The following is a 27,175-nucleotide window of genomic DNA, read 5'->3' on the forward strand; positions in this document are numbered from 1 at the left end:
ATTGGCATGGCATCAGAGCCACTTGTCCTTTGGATATGATGCTGTGTCAAAAGAATCATTATACTTTTATCATGTTTTATCAATGCTTTATGCAATGGAGATATTTTTCTCTTTGAAGAGCTTAAAGAAGATCCATTTTGTAAAGTAAATGTTTACATTTCTAGCAAAATATTTCTCCTTACAAACTGGCAGTTTTACAGGGTAAAGGAGAGAAATTAAATCTTTCAATATGCTATCTAACAATATCTTCATATCTATATGAACATCAGAAGTATTTTTTAACAGCTTTAACTGACTATGTTTTTAATAACGCAATTTTTATGCAGACTGACAATGCCTATGCCGAGTTATAGCCTGATACAGATTAAAACAGCTAAGGTATAAACCCCTGAAAAATGGGGTTTATAATGGAAATGGCAACTGACCCTTAACTGTAGCAGTGCTACCGGATGCTGCTGTAATAAGCTTCCCTAGATGCCATGGTGTAAATGTATTAGCTGTACTAAGAGACCCACTCCTGGTATAATTATGTTAGGAACCAATAAGACAGCTCAGAAATCAATATGCTAAGACAGATAGAGTAAAGGACCATGGCCAGCAAACTGGGAATAGATTAGTCTGGCAGGTCCCTAGCTGAGCCATGAAGAAGGGGATATCTCTGCTGTTGTAAGAAAGCCATTAATTGTAAATTTTCCTGAACAAGGAACTTGAAGGGAGAGCTTAGGCTGTTGTTCATACCACTCAGTGCAGGCTGCAACGACTATTGATCAACATTTAAGCTTTTTATTCTTATTTCAAAAACCAACAGTGAAAAAAAATCTAAATGTGGAGGAAGAGGATGCGTATTTTGTTTTGTTCTATTTCTTAAAGAGACAGACCACATTCAACAGTAGGCTTCCCCTTTTATTTTGGTTTTACAGTTTTTAAAAGAATGGGACACTAAAATTTTGCCAGATTTTGCCTTTAAAAAGTAGCTAGCCCTGTATTACTCTACTAATTATCTAGTCAATAAAATTCTACAAGTGAGATATGATTGATATAATGTGATAAAAATAGGTACTGCTCTTAAAAGCACTTTTAAAGAGTTCAATCAAATTAACCTGTGCCATTAAATACTATCACGTTCTGTGATAATTAAAGTTATGTCAATGAGAACTTTGCTGCTGTTAATTTTAACTAATGTCAGTTGATTCTTCTCTGGTTTTTTTCTATGTAAGAGTAATTTGCTTAATAAACAGAAACACAGTGTAATTCAGTGACAGTTCTAGGAATAAAAAAATGAAAGAAATGGAAAGGAAACAAAGGACAACCTTTTGTGGTTACAGTACGGCACATCTGCTCACGTCCAATCAAACTTTCAAAAGCATAGTAGTAAACAAAAGCAGCCATCAAGCAGGGACAAAGTCAGAGACATAAGTGGTTTGAATGAGTGTGCAATTTCTGCCCATATGACCATCCTGACACAATTGCTCTAATTTTCTTTCCAGAAATGACTGATAAAAGATTTAGGTAATTGCTATGGAGACAGACTTCCTTCCATCACGGGGTATCTTGAATAATACAGCCTCAGGGTCATAAGATGGAGTGTCAGTTTCTGCAGAGTCCTAAATTAATACTTGTCCCTGTTTCAGCTATACTTCCTGTACATCTAATGAAGTGAATGTAATTTATTTTGACAATGTATTGAAAATCACTTGATCAAATGACTATTCTGTAATGAACACAAAACACCATATAGCCTTGAAAACTACACCTAAAAAAAGACATAAAAACACATCAATTTTTCAAAGCACATATTCCTCTCCTCTTGCAAATGTTGCGTGTGTTGAACATAAGATAAAATAAAATAGTTTCTAAAAACTCAATGATTCATATGATTGTTTAAAAAAAGAGCTTTCTGTGATGCCTCAGTTCGACCTGCTTCCATTCAGGTCCTGACCTTGTCCCTCGTAATCAAAGTTAATTTATCTAGGTGATCTCTGTACTCTCAAGTATTGAGTAGCACTCAGAAAGCTCCTCCAAAAGGTAATGATTGGTAGGAAGTTTCAAAAGTACCGTGGATCACTTCCCACGCAAACTTAAGTTCATGCATGAACAGTCCATTTTGAGGCACATCTTACCTATCCACCCACCAGTAAAATTTCATAGCTTCAGACATCCTGTAGTCCACTGTCTGGAGTGTTGTGACACATTCAACAGCTAATGAATGCAGGTGGGTGTCTATGAAAGATACCTACACAGCTGTCATATATTGCTCACAATTACATAAGTCATCAAAAAGCCACAATCTGTGCCATTCCTAAGGACAAATGTTCCTTCTGCAGGACTGAATGCTGTATAGCATTTTAATTTTGAAGTATGTGATTTTTTAAGGGCTCAATCACTTCCAAATACACAGCATGAAATAAAAATGTTGATCATTATTTACTTTCTCTGCTCTTTCAGAGGAAATATAACTGTTTTCAAGACTTTTTTTTTTTAAATAGTGCATCTGAAATGAACACGAAGTGACTGAAGATGTTTTGAAAACTAAGTAAACCTGTCATGAGCTTGACAAGGCTGCCAATGTAAAGGCAAACAGCTGTACAATGGCAGCAGAGAGGCACTGTGTTGTGTTTAAATACAGTCAGGCAGAAGCCAGTGGATAATGCTCAGTAATGGGTTAATCAATACTTATTATGGTTTTATTGGTTCACTAAAGAGAGAACAGAACCTAGTGAGCACAGAGTCAAAAAATCACTGCATCTGATCTAGATAACATCTTCTGTCCCTTAGGGATTTCCCTATTCAAGAATCCAATTTACCATGCCTGATTGACAAGGATTGGATCCTAGGGAATCACATAACTCTTTTTAGGACCCAATAAAATCCTAATGGATTTGTCTGACCGGTCAGGAGATTCAAGTTTTACTAAACTGAGGGGCTTTGTTGCAATTAGCCTGTATTCTACTTGCAGTTGAAAAGCTATTAGGAGTCATTGCTTTCTAAAATGCTGGAGTCATGCTGGGTTGTGAATGCCAGATAGAGTTACCTTTCTTTGTAAAAGGAGACTGTTACAATGGATCACAAAATTCAGAAAGCTTAATGTTAAATCACATTAAATTGGTGACCGAAATGATGAAAAATACTATCTTTCAAGCTGAGGGCAATACTTATCTTTTGCATCTTGTGCTATTTAAAAGATACAGCAGATACCAGCCTTTGAAATACATTTTTGACCATGCATTATTTAAACTAGCATATTTTAACACCTCTAAAAAACAGAATAAATCAATGAAGGTATTGTATTCAAAATCCTGTGTGTCAATCTTTTCATCATTTCAGAATACTCTTTGCTAATATCTCAATTTTGTTGAGATTATATTTTCTTTTGTTTTATTCATGTGAATGTCTATGAGAAAAATAAAAGTGGTTCCAGACTGAGCATCTGCTTGTTTCACTCGGATCCCTAGTCTGCCATGCAGTAGTCAGAAGAGCACTAGCTTTGAGAACTGAAATGTTGTGGCAGCCTATTCCTGTCCTGAAAAAGTAACAAGAATGGCTAGATTGGATCCCAAATAGTTGGGTATCACAGTCTTGGATTAATGATAGACCAGACCATGTTTTGCCTGCATGTCTCAAGCCAAGTGATTCTTTTGTATCACAACTGTATTTGTGAGTTTTCTAAGCAGGAAGTTTACACGGAGAGGAACTGTCATGCCAGCTGACTCTGCTGCAAAGGTGCATATTAACTTATCTCCCACAAGAGAAAATGAGAAGCCATTTAATACATTGTTTTGTTATTAGTGTCATACTAGAGTATTGGCAGAAATGCAGCTGCTGTTACTTTCAGTCCCTTTTACAGCATTTATATAATCAAAAAAGTGATGCAGTATCATTTAATAGATGATCATCACTTATATTGTAGTTCTGGACTGGTTTAGAAATTAACTTAAAGGCAAAAATGCATATAAAATAAAATTAAAAGGAAATAACAGGCACCTATTAAAGCAATGCAGATTTTGATCAACAAATATTTTCCTTTGGAAGAAAAGAATGAAGAAATAACGTTACTTTTTTTGATTTTTCCCCTCTTCTTCCTTCAGAGTGTGAGTTTGCCAAGAACATCAGCACAAATCTGATGTCAGCTTCAGACTAATATCATATGTACTCTACATCCTTGTTATCTCCCAACAGCACTGAAATATTTGGAGTAGAAGTTCTACAAATAGACAAAAACTTTAAGTTGTATTATGCTTTATATTCTTGCTTTTCTCACTCAGTGGATTAAGGGAAAAAGCTCCTCTGAGGTCTTGTTTGCAGCTTCCAAACATTTTTCTTTAGAAATCCCAACCTATGCTTCATCTGTTTTCACAGATTTCCTTAGACACACTGAAACTTATTTCACTCGAACTAAAAATGAGTAATTGAACAGAATTTAGGCATCCAAGCTACTTCTGCAGTCCATGGAGAAAGATGAGCATCTTTGGAGGGTACTTAATCTCAAGCTACTGTTGGGACCAGGAACACCTTGTGGAAGTGCTTATATGGATGGAACTCATATGTACAGTCGAAAGCAGAAATACAAGTTTAAAATGGTAAAAACTGAACTAAGATGTTTTGGAAACTAAGTAAACCTGTCATGAGCTTGACAAGGCTGCCAATGTAAAGGCAAACAGCTGTACAATGGCAGCAGACATTTCTCCAGTAGTCATGAAGATGTCTGAGTGAGAGGGAATGAAACTAAAGAATAGCTAAATCCTAAGAAGATTTTAACTCTTTTCCAAGCAGTGGAACTTTTTTTGAAGTTCAAGTATTTAACTGGTTTGTCTCTATCACTTATAGCTACATATATCTACACAGCTAATAAAAATTCCTAAGGAATTTCTTTAGAAAATATTCCTTACCCACAGATCAGCTATTTGCAGGTCATAGTGACTGATTTTATGGAAATTCAATGCTCAAGGAAAGTATATATTGGGCAACACTAGAGTCAGAAGTCTTCTATTTATTTAAAGAAAAACAACCATGTGGTTAGTCAGAAGTCAGTTATCCCATATTATCCCCCTATTGTGCCTTGCTTTATGGTAGGTTTTCAATCCTTTATAGTGTGGAACATATTTTAATAGAGAGATTATTTAGTGTCTGTCTTACCTCTCCCAAATCACATCACATAGACCACTTCCCTTCTTTATGACTGCTTGACAGTTCTTTGGTAACTAGACTAACCACTCCCAATGAAAATTTATTTTAGAAAACTGTGTAGTTCAAAAATTTTGAAAGTGAATATTGGTTTGGAATTCCCACCTTGACACACAGAAGTGACATTCTGTTTTAAAAGAATGGTAACCATTTGCTAAAAATCATCACGTCTTTTACAGATTATCATGTGCATGTAAGGCATTTCTAAATCCCTTGAGAAATTCTTTTTCAGTTCCAGACTCAAAACAAAACTGCACAATTTAGCAAATTTTCACTTCAGTTTTTATAGTACTTAATTTTATTTTCAAAATCCATGTTGCAATGAAAGAGTGAACATGAGTATACTGTTATTTAAAGAAATTTTTCATTGAAAAAGTCTCTATTTTCATCATTCTCCAGCTTCTCAGTGTGGAGATGTGATTTGACATGTTGTGACCAAGTTGCTTCAATTAACTAAAAAAACAAAATCCAAATTTTCAAAGCTAGACTACCAAAATAGGTTTCCAGAGTATGGATAGGGGCATATAGAGCATATATAATTTCTTGGATATTGAGTCCACTTTGGAATTCCAAAAATCAACCTGATTTTCCTTGGGTGCCAAATACTGAAATACATTAATTCAGACAATTAAACTTGAATTTCACTGCTTTTCTGAATAGAAAAAATTTCTAAAATTATTGAAGTGAAGCTTTCTGTCTCTGACTAAGAATTATCACCTACTATTTTCGTTTTCTGTAATGAAGATGACATGGTTGGAATGAATGTCAACCATGCATTCTCAGCTTTTCTACTTCAATTAGCATTTGAAAATTATTTTTAAAGTATTTAAAGTTTCAATCAAAAGTGATATATTTACTCAAGTTTTCTAGAATCACTTTGTTCCTTTTTCAAATCTAAGTTTATTCGTACACAGATATAAAAATTGTTTTATTTTACTATTATCACTGGTTAAAATGGAAGATGAAAGAGCCAAACTTACTGATTGCAAGAATAGTTGTAACCGTACACATACAGTTTATATTACACACATAACTTACACATATACATATATATACTTTTTGCCTTTTTTTTCCATATACTTAATACAATAGAGGGTCTTGTTAATGCAAAGAAAACAAATGGAAAAGGCCTGCCCTGCTGTGTTATTCTATTGATAATTCAGTTATTTTTGTTTGATTTCCTTAATGATGGTATCACAAAGATGCCCTGGCTTTTTAAAGCAGTTCTATAAATTTTATTGCCTTTTGTTTGCAGTATTACTTTATAGTAATAAATAATTTCATTTTGCAGCTATTCAAGCAAAAAAAAAAAAAAAAAGTTTTTCTGCTTCTTAAATTTAAGCTGCTCCTAAATGTAAGCTGTCTACTTTGGGTGCATTTACCTGCCAAATGAATGGCATTAAGAAAAAAATACGTATCAATGTTGCAGAAAGGAAAGTTCAGCTTTAGGCCTTTTTTCTCATGCCAAAGCACAGGTGCTTCAGATACACCTAATTATAGCAGTAATTAAAGTTATTACCTTACCTGTTTATTCAAGGGCACAAGGACTTCTAATGGGAACAAATCAAGATATAAAGACTTGCTGTCAATTAGGCTTGAAGGTTTGAGGAGATAATGAAGGAGGTTTGGAGTTGGGTTTCAGTTCTGCACAATAATAAAAATAGTAATTCAGCACCTCTTACTTTTCCTGGAGCAGTCCCAACAGTTCAGGAGAAGAAAGACAAGAAGATTACCTGGGTAACATGATCTTAGGGGTGCCAGAGAATAATAGTGTTCTCCCAGAGCCACATCTATGGCAGAGACTGCTGCCAACAGAAGATGAGACTGCTACAAATATAAGCCCGTCAACCTGAGAACAACAAATCTGTTCAGCTTCTTGTCACAGATCCTGTCAATATAGTGCAGGCCACAGAAGGACAGGTGAAATGTGACTCTGCTGTGGGCAGTGCACTCATGAGTCCTTGTCTTAGTAAAATGGCATGACATGACTAGTGCTACTTTCACAGAGATGTAATTTAGGACTGACAGTACATTGAAAATATCCTTCTGCTACATGTTTTCTCAGACAGTGTGCCTCCATTAAAGTAAGAAAAGAGGAGCTATGGCAACTATAGGGCAAGATAAGTGATTTACTGAGCTTCTGCACTTGTTCTGTCATTAGTTCTATCATTTTGAAACTAGCAGGTTCAAAAAAGGTATGTCATGCTGACTGGGAATATTCCTATTGGATTGTTTATTTGCTTTAATATAAATGTGCACATGCACATAATTCAGGATAGACAGTTGCAGAGTTTGTTTAGTGTATTACTAGCCAACTGAAAATATCAAATGTGCATCACTTAATGAATTCGATTAGTCACACATTTTAAGTATTCTGTTCTTGCTGTCTGATTTCATTATGTGTACTTTGCAGCAAATTACTAGGAATGTTTCTTGATAATTTTGAAGGTAGAACATTTCAGTTATCACCATTATATTTCATTTCTTTTGAGCTGGCAGTTCCAAATATTAGTGAAAAAACAGCCTTTTCTAAAATAATTTCGTATAAAAGGGAAAGTGAATTAATGGAAAGGAAATACTTATATTTTTCTATTTTGATCTGGTAGGTTTTCCTCTCATCTGTTAAGAGAGGAAAACAATAAATTAGCAGTCTCTCTTTTACTTCACGTGTCTCACAAATCAAGGAATAGGTTTTGTATGGTAGCACAGTGGAAATTTACAGCAGCAGGTGCATGGTACCTGGTTAGAACCTCTTCACACCAAAGTGAAACACCAGCATGCCATTGATTAGAGCTAGGACTCTAATAATGTAATTTATGTACTTTTACAATAAGTTGGATTTTATTTTCCCCAAGAAAAATTGGGAAATATATCATCATATTATACATAGGTGCTTCACACTTATTATGTAGTTGAGGGGGATTGGTCTCACTGGCCAAGCCACTCCACAGTGTTAAGTTCCTATGACTTGCATTCCTGTGCTTATGTTCCCAGAATGTGGTGTCCCTTAAGAAGACATCAGGTAAAAAATGGTGTCTCAATGTTAATTTAAAGCCAGGACCTTGCAAACACATCCATTCACACATGTCCCATTGATTTCATTAATTTTTCAAGATGCAGAACTCAGGTCCAAAGGGTTATGTTAATTCTGTATAGAGACTTTGAGGAAGCTTTCCAATATTAGGGGAGGTGTGAAATAGGTTTCTTCCTTCAATATGCTGAAGCTCTACTGATGTTGTCTAGGTCACACTAAAGAAGATTAGAACCTCCGGGAAAATTTTAGGCAAACGTTTCATTTACAGATAAACCTCCTTATCTTTTTTTTTTTTTTTTTTTCCAAGCCACTGTTAAAAGAAACATCAGCAAAACCACAGACTCTTTTGTAGTTTCCTACTGATTACTTCAAGCCCAAAGTTCTAATCCTCTGTTTATTACATCATGAGTGGTTATTATAGAAATTACTGAGGTTATAAGTAAAGTTATGATTTTTGTGGTGGAACAAACAGCAGAAAAAATGGGCATTAAGTAAATATGTAACCCTTCTGGGATTTATTATGTGTTCAGGAACCAGTAATTTCTCCTTTTAAAGTCAAGGGGTTTCAAATAAATACAGTCAAACTTGCAACATTGACTCCAGGACAAACACTATTCCAAAGTCCTTCAAAGGAGTCATTTCTTTTTAGTCCAAATCTCATACCAACAGAGACCCGGGTCTATTTAGTGGGAAATGAATGTAAGTCAATTTTCCTTTTATTCAAAATTCAAAGACTTGTCTACTGTGACGTGAGTAAGTAGAGAGTTACTAAGGGAGACTCTAGAACTTGGCAAACATATGTTTGCCATACAGACATACAGACAGCTAAATACAAACTTCCTACTTTGGCTACTTAGTTTATCTAGACTAGGGCCTAAAATCCATAAGCTTGAACACAGGAGTAGAGGTCACTCCATTTACTGTCAAAAGGAGGCCACTTCAGAAAGTGTCTGTAGCCAGGCAATTGTAAGCACAAAGCCCAAAACAGCTGGTCTCACATCACATCTGACAAGACGAGCATTTCGAGATTTCATCCCCTTATGATGTGTTTATTTAGAAGTCCTGTGTGCTGTCTCCTGCTCCTTCAGTGCATGTGTGCACGTGAATAATATTTTAGATTAGACTCTTGTTTGTTGAAAAACAAAATTAACAAGGAATGAATAGGAAGTCTCGTCTCAAACTCTTATTAAGGTGAGGATGGGCCTAAAATTCAGGACTACTAAAATTCATGCTACTTTTGTGGCATGTACCCTTGTTTGGGTAAGGTGAAGCATTCCCTATACTGAAGACTTAGCTTCACAATTACTAAGCCTTTCTGGGATGTCCTGGGTATGTCAGAAGTTTCAGTTGAGCATCCTCAGCATACATTGCAACTAATGTCACCACCAAGGGAGATACAGGTTGAGGAAAGACACAGTTCTAGATTTTTCCAGTCAGAAAAAGTAGGCTTTCCATGACATTTACTTTCTTACTATGACTAATTCGGATTATAATTTCCTTCAGGCAGGGATCTATCACTGTTTATTTTAGAGTGAGATCTTCCACATTCTTTAATGCTCAAAGCAGGAGTAGAAAACAGAATATATATGGCATTTCAGGGAGAGTTGCTTCTGAATACTTTATCTTTCTGTTAGTAACTGAGTCCAAAATCTTTCTCTGAAGGCAATAAGACACTTGCATGAGTAATGATCAGACCTGGTGACCTGACATATCTATTAGAGACCTGTATAACTCATCTTTTCCTTTTTTTTTTTTTTTTTTTTTTTTTTTTTTTTTTTTTTTTTTTTTTTTGTGATTCTTCTTTCCTTATCTCTTACATATATCTAGCACACTCTATTTTTGCTTTTAGTATCAATATATTATTCCTTTTTGTATATATACAAGAAAACCTCACTATACTCCTAGAAACTCAATAATCTGAAAGCATTTTAAAAATCCTTTTCATTACACAGTATCGGTCTTGTGACAAAGACCAATTTTATCATTTTCCTTGAGGTCCTCTTTCCAAAATGATTTTTTGCTCATTCAGTAATAGTCTACTCAGAAAAACTTGAGTTCATTCATTTATTAGTGTGAATGAATACCAGTTTTTCTAGAGAAAATCTCTCTTAGTGAAAATACTGAATTATCACCCCCATATACCTCCTTGATGACACCTACTCCCACTGAAGTGACACAGAAAGAGAGAGAGGATAGTAAGACATGGAGTCCAGGGGCACTCACAGCAGACATCATGACAAATTATGTAACATCAAGCACCTGGGAAACCCATGATTATTGTTTGTAGTGTCAAAATATCTCCAGACTGTAACAGGAAAGTGCTGCCTGCTTTTTCACTTTGTTTTTTAAATATTCCATGCACTCTTTGAAGGCAGTCCCATGACAGCAGACAACAAACTGAACTTCAAAGAAATAGCGGATGCTGACAGAGTGCATGATTTTTTTTTTTTTCATTTTCCTTGATTTTTCACTCTCCAGATTTACAATTTCCTGGACCAAGAAGCAATCTACCAAAAGAGCACAACTTGAACTGGTCAAGAACTGGGTCTCTGTTTCCCTTTCATGTTGCAGAACTGAAAGCTATAGATATTATGTTCTCTCTCCCTTTCAAACTACTCTTGATTTGTGCATGCTGAAGTACAAAGGGCAAATAGAGCATCTTTCTCACATGCTTCCCTTGCTAGCCTGCTTATAGGTGAGAGACCCTTTTCCTTATCATGATGGTCAAGAGTCTTTTCTTTCCAAGGGGCCCTAATTTTCTTTTTCTAATAAACAAACAAGAATATTCTGACCACAAGAAATAGTTTGTTTAATATATATATATAGGGAAAATGGACACTCAGGTCATTGCTGGCCATCCCTAGAAATGTCACGACTGTTCACAAATGGACAAAACCTTGATTGTTCACAAATGGACAAAACCTTGTGAGGTGCTAAATAGTATATCTCCCTTGGCCTCATTTTGCAAGGAGAGCTGTCTAGGAAATGTGGGAAGTTATATCAAGTTCTACTTCAGTAGATCAGGGATTAAAGATCAATATAAGCAGCTTTGATGCTTCGCAGTCATTTGCCTAAACACGTACTATAGATACAGGACAAGAAAGGAGTTTGTCATATATACCTCTCTCCTGGAGAGAAGCTTAGAGTGCCCTCTTACACAGTGCAATTTACCCTGAGTGGAGATTGCATTACAAAAGGGTGAATGGCCTCTACAAGGCAGCTATTCCCACTCCTTTGCAGAGGCATGGGGAGTGAGTAATGTCTGGCTATGACCCTTGCCCCGACATACTGACCAGCACAGCCTGTCTGGTGCAGAGAGGAGAAATCATCTGTACCAGGTAAAAGGCTAATGCAGTTTATTTTCTTCCTGGAGCAAGGGGTAATCAGGGACTATATTGTGACTTTCTGAGTCATGGTTCAGTCCCTGATCTCCAGAGACGGACAGAGTACAACTGCTAGGGATAATTCAGCAGTCTGCCCCATGAAAACAAGATGTTAAAACCAGAAAAGAACGTTACATTGTAAGGACTGGGAAAACTGCCAAAAAATGTGCAGAAGACACATATTAAATGGTGCAGTCCTTTTTCTTTTGGGTGACTTTGCCCTCTTTGCCACTACTCTGCCTTGCTCATGTTCCTGCATTGTCCCAGACACACTGACCTTTTCTACAACTGCACTGCTTGTAACTTTCAGTGATTATTTTTCAAATTAAGTTTTTTTTACATTTTCCACAAAAATTAAAATATAGGCACAGGTTTAACCATTTTAAATACGTGTCTATGATTTTATTACTAATAAGATAAAGAGTTCTCTACTGGAAAGATTTATTCATCAGCTTTCAGGTAGAACCAAAGCCTTTGCTAGTATGACTCTGTTTATGAATAATTCTAAGATTGGATTTCATATGTTCCTACAAAAACATAAATAATGTGATTTTCCAGGTTTTTATCTCTATAAAAATATATTTGTTTATGCAGCTATTACATTTCAAGTTGTATAAAAGGCTCTTTTATGACATCTTTCAACTGCTGATTTTCAGCCACCAATCAGTATGTACAAACTAATTAATTCTCTTTTTTTCCCATGTCCTAAGAGCAAGGATGGTCACTGAAAAGTTTTGCTGGAGTGAGAGCTTGGACAAGAGATACAAATCTCAATTTATAGATTTGGATATCTCTTCCTGCAAATGTTCCTGAATGCAAATTATTATCCACTAAACTTATCCTAGCACATTTAATGAGAACGCTTGAAGGACTGTAGATTGCTTGTATGATAAACATATTGCAAGATCCGGCCAATATACATGAGGCAATATTATATCAAGCAGTGGAGATTGTCTGTGAGATAGCCCTATCTCTATTACCTTCAGGGTAATGATCATTCAAGGGTGTGTCTAATGCATCCCAGTACTTCTGGTTTTTTCACTCTGTGAAAGTACAGGGAGATTTAGTAAGTGTGAAGTACCAGGCCTGCTTTTACTGTTTTTGATTAAGGATCAGGCGGACAGTTTCCTTCTCTGACATCACTTTATTGCATTTTTTCAAACAGACACTTCACACTTCATGTGAACACCAACCATAATTTCTGTCATGATTCGTTAAGATCCAGCAAACCCTCCTAAGGCTACTGACGAAACTTCAGCAGTTAATATTCAAAACATGAAAATCTAGGCTCGGATTCTAATTTGCTACTGATGCAATATTAAAGCAATATATGTATAAAATATTAATGCTGTATTTGTTCTGAATTTATTTTATTTAATTTTTTACACACGGATAAAACCCTTGCGGCCTAAAAACAACATGTCTCATTTTCAAGGATGTCCTGGGGGGGCAAACAGACAAGGAATATACACAGAGCTTAGTAATCTGAACAATAGCATGGTAGAAGAACTGTGCTGAAAGATATACTCTTTCATGAGCAATAAGGGTTTTGCTGATAAAAATGTTGTCTTATCTGTTTGACCAGTTGATAGGATATAATTTCTAATACTACATCCTTGAACCCATCCATAGAAGAAGAAGCCTGGAGAAAACTTGGAGATAAGGTCCTTCACTTATTCCATCAGTATCAAGAAAAACTCAGATTTTCTTTCCTGACAGACCCTTCCTCTTCAGTAATCAGATTACGTCACGCATGAAAAGCTTTGTGCATTATAATTGTTCAGATCAAGAAAGAACTTTTGTGGTAATTTTAGCTTCGTCTCTAATGTTGTCCAAGTCTGAAAGTTTAAAACTAAAAGCAACAAAAGTCTTATAATCAGATTTAGATTAATTAAGAGTGCATTTATCCACTTCTGAAAGTGGTAAGTTCTTGTATATATATTTTTTAAATTTTCTCCTAGTAAAGAGAATATGCTGTGCCATATATGACTTTTGAGCACCACATGCTTAACAGTCATCATACCCAGTTCCACAAACTCTGACAATTATTTAGGAATTTGGAGAGATATAGCAATAAGTTTTTTGTCTGTATTTCTCTGTCCAGCATTCAGCTACACTCTAGCTGCAATCAGTGAGGTTCCCAACTATCAGTGCAGTGAGGTGCTGGAACAGTTATGCAGACAAGAATAATGAACTGTATTTTAAATAGAATTTAATAAGGTTATGAAAAAAGATTATATGATGTTACTTCCTGGAATACTAGAGGCCTGAAATTGATGATCTCAACAATCCCTTCCAGACCCTTGTACCTAAATTTGAAAGGCTTTTTGCCTTAAATATTTAAATTGCGAATCTGCATAAAAATTCTAATACTACTTAATTTTCTTAAGTTCTTTTACTTCTTCAGTCTGGAAGCTGCATTTTGGTTTGTAGACATACCACCATACTGGGGAATGTTGTAGTTATAAAAAGGCACTTCTATAATGCATGAAGAAGACCTCTAATCTCCACATATTCCAAACTAAGCATGATATAAAACACTCAGCAAACTACTCTGGTACAAGGACTCAAGTTCTGTGCAAAATTTTAAAAGTGACAGAGTCACAAAAATTCAGATGCATTTCACATACTGTTCATCATTTTGCAAATCAGTTCAGGAATTATCTTATGAATTGTTACCTGCCTGTCAGTTCCTGAGGCCTCCATGATTTAACATAAACATTGTGAATGTTCTAGGCAAATTTTCTTCCATTTGCAGTGCAAATAAGTAGGTGATTTATTTTCAGTTCTTTAGGATATAGAGAAGCCCTGAGCTTCTGTTGCTATTAATAGTAACAGTTTTCCTTATTCATTGCAGCTAAAAGTTACTCTTATGTTCTTCTATATTTGCACCCAGTTGGGGTTTTTTAAATGTGAGATTTCAGCCAGTGGAAACATTCAAGCAAATAGCAGATTTCATGTCCTGTGTCAAAGCTGCCTCATGGAGAATAATAGGGACTTTCAGAAGGAGGATTGTGTGACAGAATATGCCTCATCTACTTGGTCTGAGTCATAAGCAAGAGAGTAAAAAGAAGGGAGATAAGTCTGGAGCTCAATGAAGAGCAGTTGTATCCAAGATTATTATTGAAAGAAAGTAGGCAGTAAGCAAGGAATAGGAGGGAAGTTTAAACATCAGGATGCACATGTTTAACATAAAATTTATCCTATGTATGCGGAGGATCTGGCATAGGAAGTCAAGCAAAAACAAACAAGCAAAAAAACCCCAGTTATTTAGCTATTTGAATGAAAAGAAATGAAAAAAAAAAATGAAAAAAAAAAGAATGAAAAAAAAAAAGGTAGCTAAATCTGTCCAACAAACTAAATTATTGTCTTACTGCAGCTTTTAATGATGATATCAATGCTGACTGTGAAAATATTACAGGTTCACTAGTGAATTAAGTAAACACTAAAGAAAATTCAAGCAGTTTAATGAACTAAAATTAAATGAGATTATGTGATGTAACTTTAGAAATGTGAAAGCACTAAAATGAAGTTTCAGGAGCTTGCATTAAATCTTTAAAATAAATCAAGTAACAACTCTACCATTTTAATGCAAAATAGAAAATGCAATTCGTTAATTTGAGAAAAGACAATGAAAATGTTCAAGGCAATGTTATAGAGCCCTCATAATTTTATGCATTTTATCCAAGGCTCTAGAATTAAATTCATAAAGGAAAGTAACCTAAGCAGCAAGAGTTACAACTACAATGCCCCTCACAGAGCTCACACCCTTATGTGGTTGAGTTTCACTGTTGTATTTGGAAGTCATAATATCTTGCTCAATGGAATTAATTTGAGTGGTTGTGGTGAGTTAATCTTGAGTAGCTGCCAAATATCCACAGAGCTGCACACTCACTTCCCCTCCTCAACAGGATAGGGAGGGGGAGAAAGCTTATGGGTATAAATAAAAACAGGAAGACCAGTTATCAATTATTGTCATGGTAAAAACACACTTGTTAATTAAAAATATCATTGGTTGATGGGAAACAAAGACAGAAATAAAAATGCCTTCTGCACCCTACTCCCTTCTTCCCAGGCTCAACTTCACTCCTTTATTCCAACCATTCCACTGCCTACTCCAAGTGGTGCAGTTAGGATGAGGAATCAGGGGTGTGGCCAGTTCATGACAGTTCCTTTCTGCCAATAACTTGCTCTGTAATCCCAAGACAATGGTATGTGTCTTTTTAAAAAAGAAATCAAATTGTTATGGCTGCTCTTACTTAGCCATGTTGAGTAGGATACATGTATATATTTCTATATAATATCATAAGAATATGCTCATATGCATTTTTCAGGAAAAATATTTATTAGAGCAATATATGCGTGATTTGAATTAATACTTTCTTCAGTAGCTAATTATTTCAAAGAGTTCATACGTTTTTTAGTTTCTTTTCTTTCTTTCATAGGAACAAAAATGCTCTGAGCTGTAGATTTGTTGATTGTAGGAGTAGTAGGCTGATTGATCCATTTCCATTTTTTTTTTTTTTTTCTTATAAGGGTTAGATCTGTAGATATCTGGGGCAGAAATCTTAAAATATTTGAAAAATGCAGTAAATGCTTTAAATGGACTTCTGGGATTTTTGAGGATTCAGAACTGGAAAAGTTGCTGAGTTTTGCCCCAAATTGGAGGGCACTGCATAACATTTTCATATGAGAGTGGTTAAAGTGCTGGAGCCTGAAATTATATTTATTTAAATACTAGATAGGGTGTTGATATTGTTGTAAGCTTCCCTGCCTTATATTCAGTGAATTTACTTTACTGTGAGACTAGGAGGACACCTTTTACTCCTTCTAAATTAACTACTTTTTCATGGTTTTCTGTTTATGTCTTCCACTAACACCACAAGCAATACAACCTCTTTTTTACTGAGGTATTGTTCTGTCAGCACATTGCATGTTTAGGGGCCATCCTTAATATTCTTAACTTTCTATTAGTATTCAACACTGAAGAGAATCTGACTGTCCCATGTTATTTTGCTGACTCCCACATTTATGGTAATAAATACTAGAGAAATCAAGTCATCAAATTTGGTGCTGCAGTAAATGGTGAAAAATTCTAAATGCCAATATTGTTGACATTTTTTGTGGTTGTTTTGTTGCTGTTTAAAAGACATGCATCTTGTTCCAAATGTATAATTTTGCAAATTTTTTTTTTCTCTACTGCTCATTGCCTGGTTTTATTAGGCTGTGCTGGAAAGGCTGAAAAATTCTGAGGACAGGGCCTTTTCCTTTCCAGATTTTTGTGAAACGAATTGAATACCTTAGACATTGTACAAAGATGGCAAACATTGTCCCACCTAAAAATAGAAATATCCCAGTGAACAGTTTTAATCTCAAAAATATTTATCAAGAAATTGTAGATTTGTTCATCCCTCAAATTAAAAAAAAAAAAAAATAGAGTGGAAGATTCTTAGTATGTTTGAATACTGAAAAAAATGCCATATTTCTTTATTGAGCTGTCCTGACTGATGATAATAGTAAATAATTTTTGAATCCTTTTAGAAAGAATAATAAAAATTAAAAATTAGGTTATCAAAAACATTTGAGAAATGCTGAGGATGCATTTTAAACAGTGATAAATACCATACTGGATTAGTATTAGTCTTAGAAAAAATGTATTCATAGAGAGGAAAAATTATAAAATTGTATATTTTGTCACTAGATTTTTGTTTCAGTGACATTTCTTTCTGCTGTAGTGCATTTGAGCACAATTTTTGTTAGCATGGTTTAAAAGGCTAGCACTTGGCTATGAAAAAGTTCAATAAATCAATAGCAATTGTTATGATAACAAGAAGTGGGACACTGTGGAATGGCAGTTGTAGCATTATGCATGGGTACAGCCATGACTTGTTTGGGTCTATTAAGCTGGTATTTATCTATGATTACATAGGGAATTTAGTCATAGAGATGGAAGCTGGCAATTGTTTTCTAATAATCAACTTACTATTCCATAAAGATTCAATAAAGGTAATGACAATCAATATCTATCTTTGCACAGTTACAAATAGTTTTACAAACAACACTGATGTGTCATTTTCACTTGTCACATAAAAAATGAAACTGTACAATGTAGAGTTACAGAACCTGTATGAGAACAAGAAGCAAGCTCCTGAAATATGTCCATTCTAGTTTTGGCTGGGAACAAGTTAATCTTCTCCCCAGTAGCTAATAGGTGGCTATGTTTTCTATTTGCGCTGGAAACGCAGTTGATAATTCAAGGGTGCTTTTCTTTCTGTTGAGCCATTCTCAGTGAGTCAAGGCCTTTTCTGTCTTTCCCACCCTCAGCCAACAGGCTGCACATGGAGCTGGATGAAGGACAAAGGAAGAGATTTCCCAGTGGTAGTGTTTGTCTTCCCAAGTCACCGCCATGTGTGGTGGAGTCCTGCTTTCCTGCAGAGCCTTGAACACTGGCCTGCACATGGGAAGTGGTAAATGAGCTCCTTGTGTTGCTTTGCTTGCATGTGCAACTTTTGCCTTCCCTGTTAAACTGACTTCATCTCAACCAGGAGATTTTTCACTTTTACTCTTCTCATTCTCTTCCCAACCTGAGTGATGGGGAACTGAGTAAGAGGTTGTGTGGTGCTTAGTTGCCAGCTGGGATTAAACCACGACAATATTAAACTGAAACCCAGGAATATTTAATATTTATCTGACTCATGATTTTCAACAACTACTATTTTTCATTGTCATTTATTAAAATAATAACAACAAATGATATATATATTTGTTCCAGGAGATTGATCCTAAAATTTCAGAAAACCTCTGAATATATCTAGCTTTATTTTATGAAATGACAAATGCTGAATGCATAAATGCTGTTCACAAAATCCCAGTATACTACAAATAGGTTGCATTTAATGAAGCTTGGGAGATACCTCTAAATAAGTAGAAAAGAATGGGTTTTTTTCAAAGCAAGTAGTAAGCTTCAGAACTTCCTGCCACAGGTGATTGTGGTGGCAGAGATCCAATACATACAAAAAAAGAGATTAAAAAAAAAATGCAAAACAGATCTGTGAGAAGGTAGCAAAAGACTGGCTAGGGGTATGAAATGGCTAATAAGCATCTCTCTGCTGTTGGAAAACTGGGAGAGATGCACTGCAGAGCCATAAGGTTTGTGCACTCTACTTAAATATGTTCTTATATTTCCACTGTTGAAAATTAATTTTAATTAAATCAGGTAAAATTAATACAGGGAACTTCTTGCGGGGAATTAATTCAGGGAGCTTGTGCAGTTTTAAAATAAACAACTTGTCATTCTTGTCTCTAACTAGATTTTAAACTCTTCTGAATCTTCTGAACCTCTCCTGAGCCTTTAGTCTCCAGTTGTGATGTGAGAGCACTTCAAAAATTCAATGATAAATACAGTTCAGCCTCTCCACCTTTACCTTAGATGTCCCTTTTTCTTTTTCTTTTTCTTTTTTCTTTTTTCTTTTTTTTTAATTTTTTTAATGATGATGATGGCTATTGATAATGGATACAAGTGCTTGCAGAGCTTTTTTCACTAAGATCAGCAATGGAAAGAATGAACCCAGTACTATTTTCAGAAGAACTCCTTTCAGCACAGCACCCTTCCTTTTAGAACAGTTTATCTTTTATTTCCTTATTTCCTACCTACTTATTTCCACTTTACAACTCCTGGACGAAAACTCCCATCCCTACCATCTTAACAAATAATTTTGAAAGTGGCACTGTACCAAAAGCTGTTCTGAAGTCATGACAGATTAGATCTACTGATTTTCCCTTGTCTGGAGAATCAGTTATCTTATCAAGAAAGCTATTGGGTTAGTCTGGCATGATCTGTCTTTGATGAACCCAAGATGCATTCTATCCTATTTTCCAATCTACTTCCTTTCCTAGTTTTTAATAGAAAGTTACATTGCACATGATGTGCACTTCAATTAGTTTCATAGTTAACTGTCTTACACCTTGAAGTACACTGAAGAATAAATCCACTAACAGTGTAAATATATAGTGCATTTCTTTGACTATACAAAAGTATCAAAGCACTTGAGTATGACACATTGCTTTTGTCACTCATGACATGCATATGATACTAATTTACTGAAGAAAAGTAAAGCCTTTACGCTACCATAAAAAGACAAATATACGTGAACTTGAAATAAAATATTTTGCTATGTTAATGGGAGGCTTCTTACTTGGGCATATAAAGATCTCAAAATAAAGAATATAATTGCTCATAGTTAACCTGGTTATTTATTTTCCCTGTTTTGAAGTGCTTACTCATGCTTACTGAAGCATTCTTTAATAAAAAAAAAAAAAAAAAGCTACATAGAAAAGTTGGTTTGTTTGTTTTCTCATGATTCTGGAAGTGAGCAGAGTGATTCAGGTACCAGAGCATAGATGCCTCATGGTATTTTAGACTCGCTAGTGAATCCTGGCTTGCCTCTAGCAGCTGTTCTGAAAAGTGCAGATGTCCATAGGTTTCATGTCAAATCTACTGCTGCGTGCATGCTCTCAGTCCAGACAAGCTCCCACAGTCAGCTTGTGTGTTTAGCCACCAGAATCATTTCAGAAACATGACACATTCCAAATAAATTATAACAAGAAATTTATGAAAAAAGTTTATAATTAATACAATGCATACTGCTAATAGTTAGTATATAAACCTGTAAAACAGTCATTGCTATAGGTCAAGTAATGAAAACTGACATACAAATTGTTTGATTATTTCTGAAAGATCTCATAGTAATTTTTAATATACTGTTTAAAAGGGTACTGAGAAAATCTGATCTCTGGAAAATTGTGTAACACAGTAACAGCTGCCACTACTGCTTTTATACAATCACCCTGGCAAAAAAACGGGGAAAATTTTTAATATCAAAATATGAAATAAATAAATAATCTTAAAATCCTGTCAGACTGGAAAAGCAAAGGCCTCCATTTAGGAAAAGCTGTATGCCATGGCTGAATGATCCATTTTGGGGTATTAATAGCAAAGACATCCATGTCAATCTCACTTGCCATTATAGGGTACAAAGTGGAAGGCATTGTAATTTAGAATAAGAGCTGTGTTAGCTGCATACAGGATAATTTTGGAAGAGAATATACATTTAATTTTATATCTGTACTTTATACCTTCATTATATGCAATGTTTAAATGTCCATTTTAAACAGCATTATTTTTCTGAATTGAAGTACTATTATTTTAGATCAAGAACCAAATCTTCAGATGCTCTGAATACATTTAATTTCCCTAAAATCAGAGGAGAAAATTTTAAACTTAGAAGTCTCACCTTTGGTCTGAAAAAAAAAAAATCCAGCCTCTTCTATTTATATTTGCAGTATAATTAAAAATAATAGCAAAAAGTCTATTCCATAATAAATTTTAAACTGATTAGTTATATCCATGATATTATAAAGTTTACAGTTCCTTTATATTCCCTTCCATTCCCTTTGAAACATCTTCATTTGAAAAACAGAGTGTGTTCTTACTTTTAGCAAGAAACCAGACTTAATACATTATTGTCTAATGTTTCAGTACCTGATTTTCCTGATGCCTTTTACTGTAGAGTCCTTTGAATTGGTGTCAAAGAAAATTGCATGGAGTCAATGTCCTCTAAAACTTAGCAAAGGTAGGAGGGAGACTACGTGTGGCATACTAAATTATCATGCTCATCATTTTAGCAGAAAACAGCATTAGACCATTACAGAAATGGATCAATATTGCAAACTGCATGGTTATGTATACATATATATACACATATACTTGTACATATGTATGCATAGCACATACAGCTGCACTATGAACAGAAACAGTCATTTCTGTTGTGATAAGAGCTAGGTCTCTTTTGGTTTTTTTCTAACCATAGTAAAAGTGTAAGTTTTGACCTAGTAAGCAGAAGGACAAAAGAGATCATACTGGGGCAATTTTCATATTTAAGATTCCTCTTTGTGTATAGAAAAAAACCTGAACTGCGCACAAATACCTGAAATCTTAATTTCTTGCACCTTGAAGAATACTATGTTAAATATTAAAAATATATAATAAGTAGCCTTTATAATATTTAAAGTGATTCACAAAAATATTCTGGTGAGTTAAGATATTAAAAGAAAGACATTATTATTAATGACTATTAATTGCTAACAGAAATTGCTAATAGAATAATAATGTACTAACAGAAAATACAGTTTAAAAATCAACCAAAAAATCTCCTGATATAATTTTCATTGTTGCATTCTTTGTAGGCTCTTTTTTTTTTTTTTTTTTTGGCTATGAGTCTGTAGAATCTTGTAGCAATATTTAAACTTGTATGAATAGGCATTCACTTTCCACATACGAGTATTCATAAAAATAAGCATGCACCTACTAGCACTGACTGATGAATAGGAATGACTGCTTGAGATGGATGATTCAGTGCACCCACAAAAATATCTTGCATAAGTGTATAAATTCCCAAATATAACGAGTATGTTATTTAGAGTGTTTATTTAATTGGATCTGTTTGGACTGTTGCAGCAGTGTAGACAAATGGAATAACAAGCACTGCTGTGACTTTGACTTGTAATTCAGTAAGGATTTAGCTATTTGAGATAAAACAATGTAATATGGAATCATAGGTTCATAGGATATTTTAGGCTGGAAGGGACCTCAAGAAGTACCTAGTCCACTCTCCTTATCAAAGCAGGGTCAGTCTTAAGATCAGGTTGCTCATGTCATTATCTAGTTAGATCTAAACCTCCAAGGATGGAGACTGCTCAAGTCAGTTGCAGTGCTTGGCTGTAGGCACAAAGAACAATTTTTCCTTAGACCCAGTATGAGCTTCTCTTCTTTTGGTTTACCCTGATCTTAACTTGTTCTCCCAGGATGCATCAGTATAAATAACCTGCCATTGTGTTCCTAGCTGTTGACATACTTGTGTTTCTCCTGAGGTCACTCTGTACAACTAAAAGTGTTGGGTTTTTCCTCTTTTTGTAGTTTCACTCAAGGGAAGTTCAGCCTGAGTAATTCAAACACACTATCTCAGTTAAGTGAGGCAGTGAAGAGAAATCCTATGCTAATATTGCCCTTTATCATTCAAGGTAAGTCTGCATGGTACAGTGGAGAGATTATTGTATATATACATATATATGACCTAACTCAAAACGATCCAAGATATTGAAATATGTGTTAGCTGTAACATCAGCCATAGAAGTTTATAGTTGATGTACAGGATTTGTTGAAAACTTATCTTTTGTGACTTGAAGTTCATCACTTTGATGTCATTTAATGCAGGTTGGAATTGTTTATTCAGATTTCTTAAAATCCTGCCCCTTGTTATCTTTAAGAGAACAGTCTGTCTTTCTCTTTTTAATTTGTTTATTTCTTTTTAAAATATATTTTATGTTTATTACTTCATTAATATGATACTTTGGGCTTTTCTGTCAAGTTTTGTAAAAAAAAAAATCATTTGTTCATAGTACAAAGAATATTCATAGTACTGAAGAATGTCTGATGTCTTTGTCTTAGGTGTTGCTTTCATTATCACCCTAAGGAGTCATCCAGATTCCACAACATAGGCTGTCTAGTTTGAGCTTGAGTAATAGTGTCAGGAGGAACAGAGTGTTTTTCTCCCTCTGGAATGTAGCTAAATGTGAAAGTTAAATGTAAAGTTCATTACAATGCAGAACATGAGTTCAAATGAGTTAAGAAATCACACATTTTTGCCTTGCATCCAAGTGAAAGTTTTCTACTAGAGAATTCTTTTTTTTTACTGTAATGATTAAACTGCAAACATACCACAAAAAGGGGAAGCCTTCTTGTGGCTTTTTTGGGGTGCTCTTTTGTTCTTAACTCTTGCAGAAAGCCTCCGGTATGAACAGATGAACAGTGGTGTGAAGGACTTAGTTTTCATACTGCACAAGTAAGATTTCAGAGAATTTGATTTCAAAACATCCCTGATGGTTCCAGGGTTGGTGTCTTTCAGGTGCTTTATGGACTCTATCTTGCAGCTGGATTTTATCCAAAACAATTTCAGTTTATGTTACATGAGAATTGTGTGTGATATGAATACATTAGTGTAAGTAGGGACAATTAGGAAATTTGATGCAAAAGAATGTAATAAAATGCTAATGTGGAAGCATCTATCAATAAATTAATTTCAGCACAGGGGATTTAGGAGCTAATCCACAAAACAAAAAATTTGCATATATTTTTTTTAATTTTAGAAGGAAACTTTGGAATATTAAAATTAAAAATTAAGAATCATCTCTATGTTCATTTGTTCTCTTGCATGTTTATACAAAAATATAATGTCAAAATGTAAATGTCTGTGGTAATGAAAGTTGTATTGTCTTGCTTGTACTTCTGAAACAGATGGATGACGTCATATTGTGTTTGAGAGTAGCTCACTTTCACTATCTTAACTCCAAATTAAGAAAGTTATAGCCAATTTATGACATGTAAAGTGACCTGTTTTGTTCTTTTAGTAAATGTTTAGCAACTATTTTAACCACAAGAATCAGAGTTGCCTGAAAAATGCGTATCACTAATTTGAACTCTTGTTTGTACAGTTATTCCATAGATATTTTCAAGAACCTGAAAAGAAAAAGCCTTTTAAATTCATACTCTAAAAAGCTTTTGGAATACCCATGCGCAATTATTTTCTTGCTACCTACAAGGTTTGCTGCACTACAGTGGCAGAACCTTTGTGCTTTTAATCTTACATGTTTTACAGAACAACAGACAGAGTTGTTCCTGACTAAACCACAGAATATATCAGAAAAAGATCTAGAGAGGCAGCTGAAGGAAGGACAAAGAAAAACTCCTCAAATTGCTCTGACCTCTAAAAAATAGATTCAGTGAGGAGAAAAGAAAACTATATATTTGAATAATAACAAATACTGTGAACAGGTTTTTTTTCATTCCAGTCATCTGAAAGCTAGAAGGAAAAATTACTATACATTCTTTCTGGTTGAAAAAATCAAGATTTCCATCCAAATTTTGCTAAAAAAATTGTTTTGTGAATTTAGCTATACAAAAGCTGAGTTCAATGGAATTTTATTTTATTTGTTGTTCATTTGTTTCTAAGCAATCTTGGAGAATTTTTTAATTCCATTTTTCCTTTCAATTTTTAACAAAGTAAAGGCTTTAGCTAAAGAGAATAAGCTATATTCATTTATTGCCAATATTCTCCTTTCTTGGAAATTTTATTTCATTTTCTCAGGCAAATAATTACAGTTAATTTTGTATCAAAAGTCACGGTCTTCTGAGGCAGTTATAACAAAATCAAAAATGCAATATTTTTTAAAGCTTTCCCCTACTTAGGCTTAGATTCTTCATATTTAGCTTTCTTTCTACCCAGAACTCTTGAGTTCTCTGCTGGCATATTTTCATAAATGCATTATTACTTAGAACTAGGAGAAGCATGAGAAACTCTTTGCAAGAGAAAAATATTTCTTTAAGTGGTTTTAGCTTTGAGTAGTTTTGCATTAGATATTGTAGTTTTATTTCAGGAAGTGATTTCTAATCAGATCAATGTTGTTGTTATAAATAGTCACAGAACCACAGAATATTCTGACTTGGAAAGGATCCACAAGTATCACTGTATTCCACTAATGAAAAAATGCTATAATGACGTTTAGAAACAAAGCAGTCTAATCATAAACTCTTTGTAAAACACAAATCAAAGCTGTTCAAATGTATTTTCTGGGTTTGTTTTCTTGTTTGCATTAATAGCAGTGTTGTGATGAAAATAGGAAGTCTACTTCTTAAGGCATTTGGGTGAAGTATCTTTCTGTCCATCATCAGTGATGTCATAAAACCAGTTCTTTTAGTAGAAAACCAACAAAAATAGTGCATGAAACACTTGGGGGGAAAAGGTAAATGGGTCAGATACTCAGCTACACCTGACCTGTGGATGCAGTGAAGGCAGTCTTTCAAAGCTTCATGTGACCTCCTAGTCTCTTGAAATTTCCTACATTACAAGTTACAAAGAAATTACTTTATCTTATATTAAATAAGGTAGGTATAAAGATTTCTGTGAAACCTTTTTTTGGAGGATGAAACAGTATCACACCCTCTCTTCCATTCCCATCAATGCGACCAGCAGCAGTGAGATGTTTAATGAAGATGTGGTCATGCCAAATCCATCTGTATTATATGAGTGAAGAATTGACCTAAATTATCTCCTAGGTATCTTTGGATAAAATAGTCTTATTATTTTTAGATAGATATTTGAAATAAAGAGAGGCAAAATTAAAATGCAGAAAATATCAAGTCATGATAAAACCTTAAGGTACTAATGACATTATTTCCCTGCAAAAAAAGTGTTAGTTCTGGAAAGTACTAAGATATATTTAAACTTAAATGAAACTGGATGAAGTAGAATCATCTTTTGGTCCATAGGTTTTTATATCTAGTATTATTGTACATAACAGCATAACATTTTTTACGCAGAAATTCTATGATCAGGCCAGTACTTTCAATTTAAGCTAAAGTTATCGCTAGAAAGCATATCTGGTGTTGATGTCACAATTTAATATGACGGAAAATTCACTATTGAGTGATGCAGAATTAGTTTCCTATATCATAAGATAAATATAAATCTTCCCACTCTGTACTCTTTCCCTCTATAATGTTCATTCTTCTCTTCCCTACTTTTAAAAAGGAATATGTGTATACACCAGTTATGTTTGATACCACATAAACCAAGCAAACAAGAAAACATTTCACTAGAAGTTTGTACAAGTAGTATAATACAATATTCAGTGTATTATCTACTTCATCTCATCAGGTCTGTTGGGAGGAAAGGGTTAAAAGTGAAGATTGGCAAGGAAGGGGTGATCCGCTCAAATGACCTGGCAGCTGGGAATACCAAGGCCTGGAGAATATCAGTGTGGGGAACCATATATTATGGCTACTGCTGTTTATCCTCTGTCTGTTTTGAGAAGCAGAATTTCTGTGCAGAGATAACATAAGTGTTTACAGAAACTTGGAGGCACTCTCACGGACATGCTCGAGCTCCCTGTTGGGACAGAGATCAAAGCTCAGGGATCATAAAGAGCTCAGGGGCGATCACAGTGTGGTGGCAACCTACGCGTGCGTGGGCCCTTGATAAATGGGTGCAAACAGCAGCCCTGCCACCCACTGGGACTGCACCAGGACTGACGGTGCCTCTGCCCTCATTTTGTGTCTCTCTGCTGCCCAGGTTGGGCTTCAGGATCCTCCAGTCAGCAAGGAAATTAAATAAATTTACTCTTTGAGTTTCAGTCATAGTTTTCTAGTTCTGGTCACCTGCCTGTGTTGACTCACACAAGGTGTGTAGATCCCATGCTCTGTAAGGTAGATTCTTTATTTAGCACACTAAAGTACTCTAAAGTCTCTACTCTGGAGAAATAAAAATAGCCAAACATGGAGAAAATAAATTAGGTGTTTTGAAATGGAGCCTGTACAATATCATAGGTCTAAAGACTTCAACGTCTTCTTTAATGGAAAGCTGGGGAAAGAGCTTGGAGACACCACAGAAAAACCTTTGAAAACCAACACAAAATCCCAACACAAAAGCAAAGCCAGAATACATACAAAATAAGGGTTAGAGAG

This window comes from Zosterops lateralis (assembly GCF_965231275.1).
Source record: "Zosterops lateralis genome assembly, chromosome: 1".
Lineage (NCBI taxonomy): Eukaryota > Metazoa > Chordata > Aves > Passeriformes > Zosteropidae > Zosterops > Zosterops lateralis.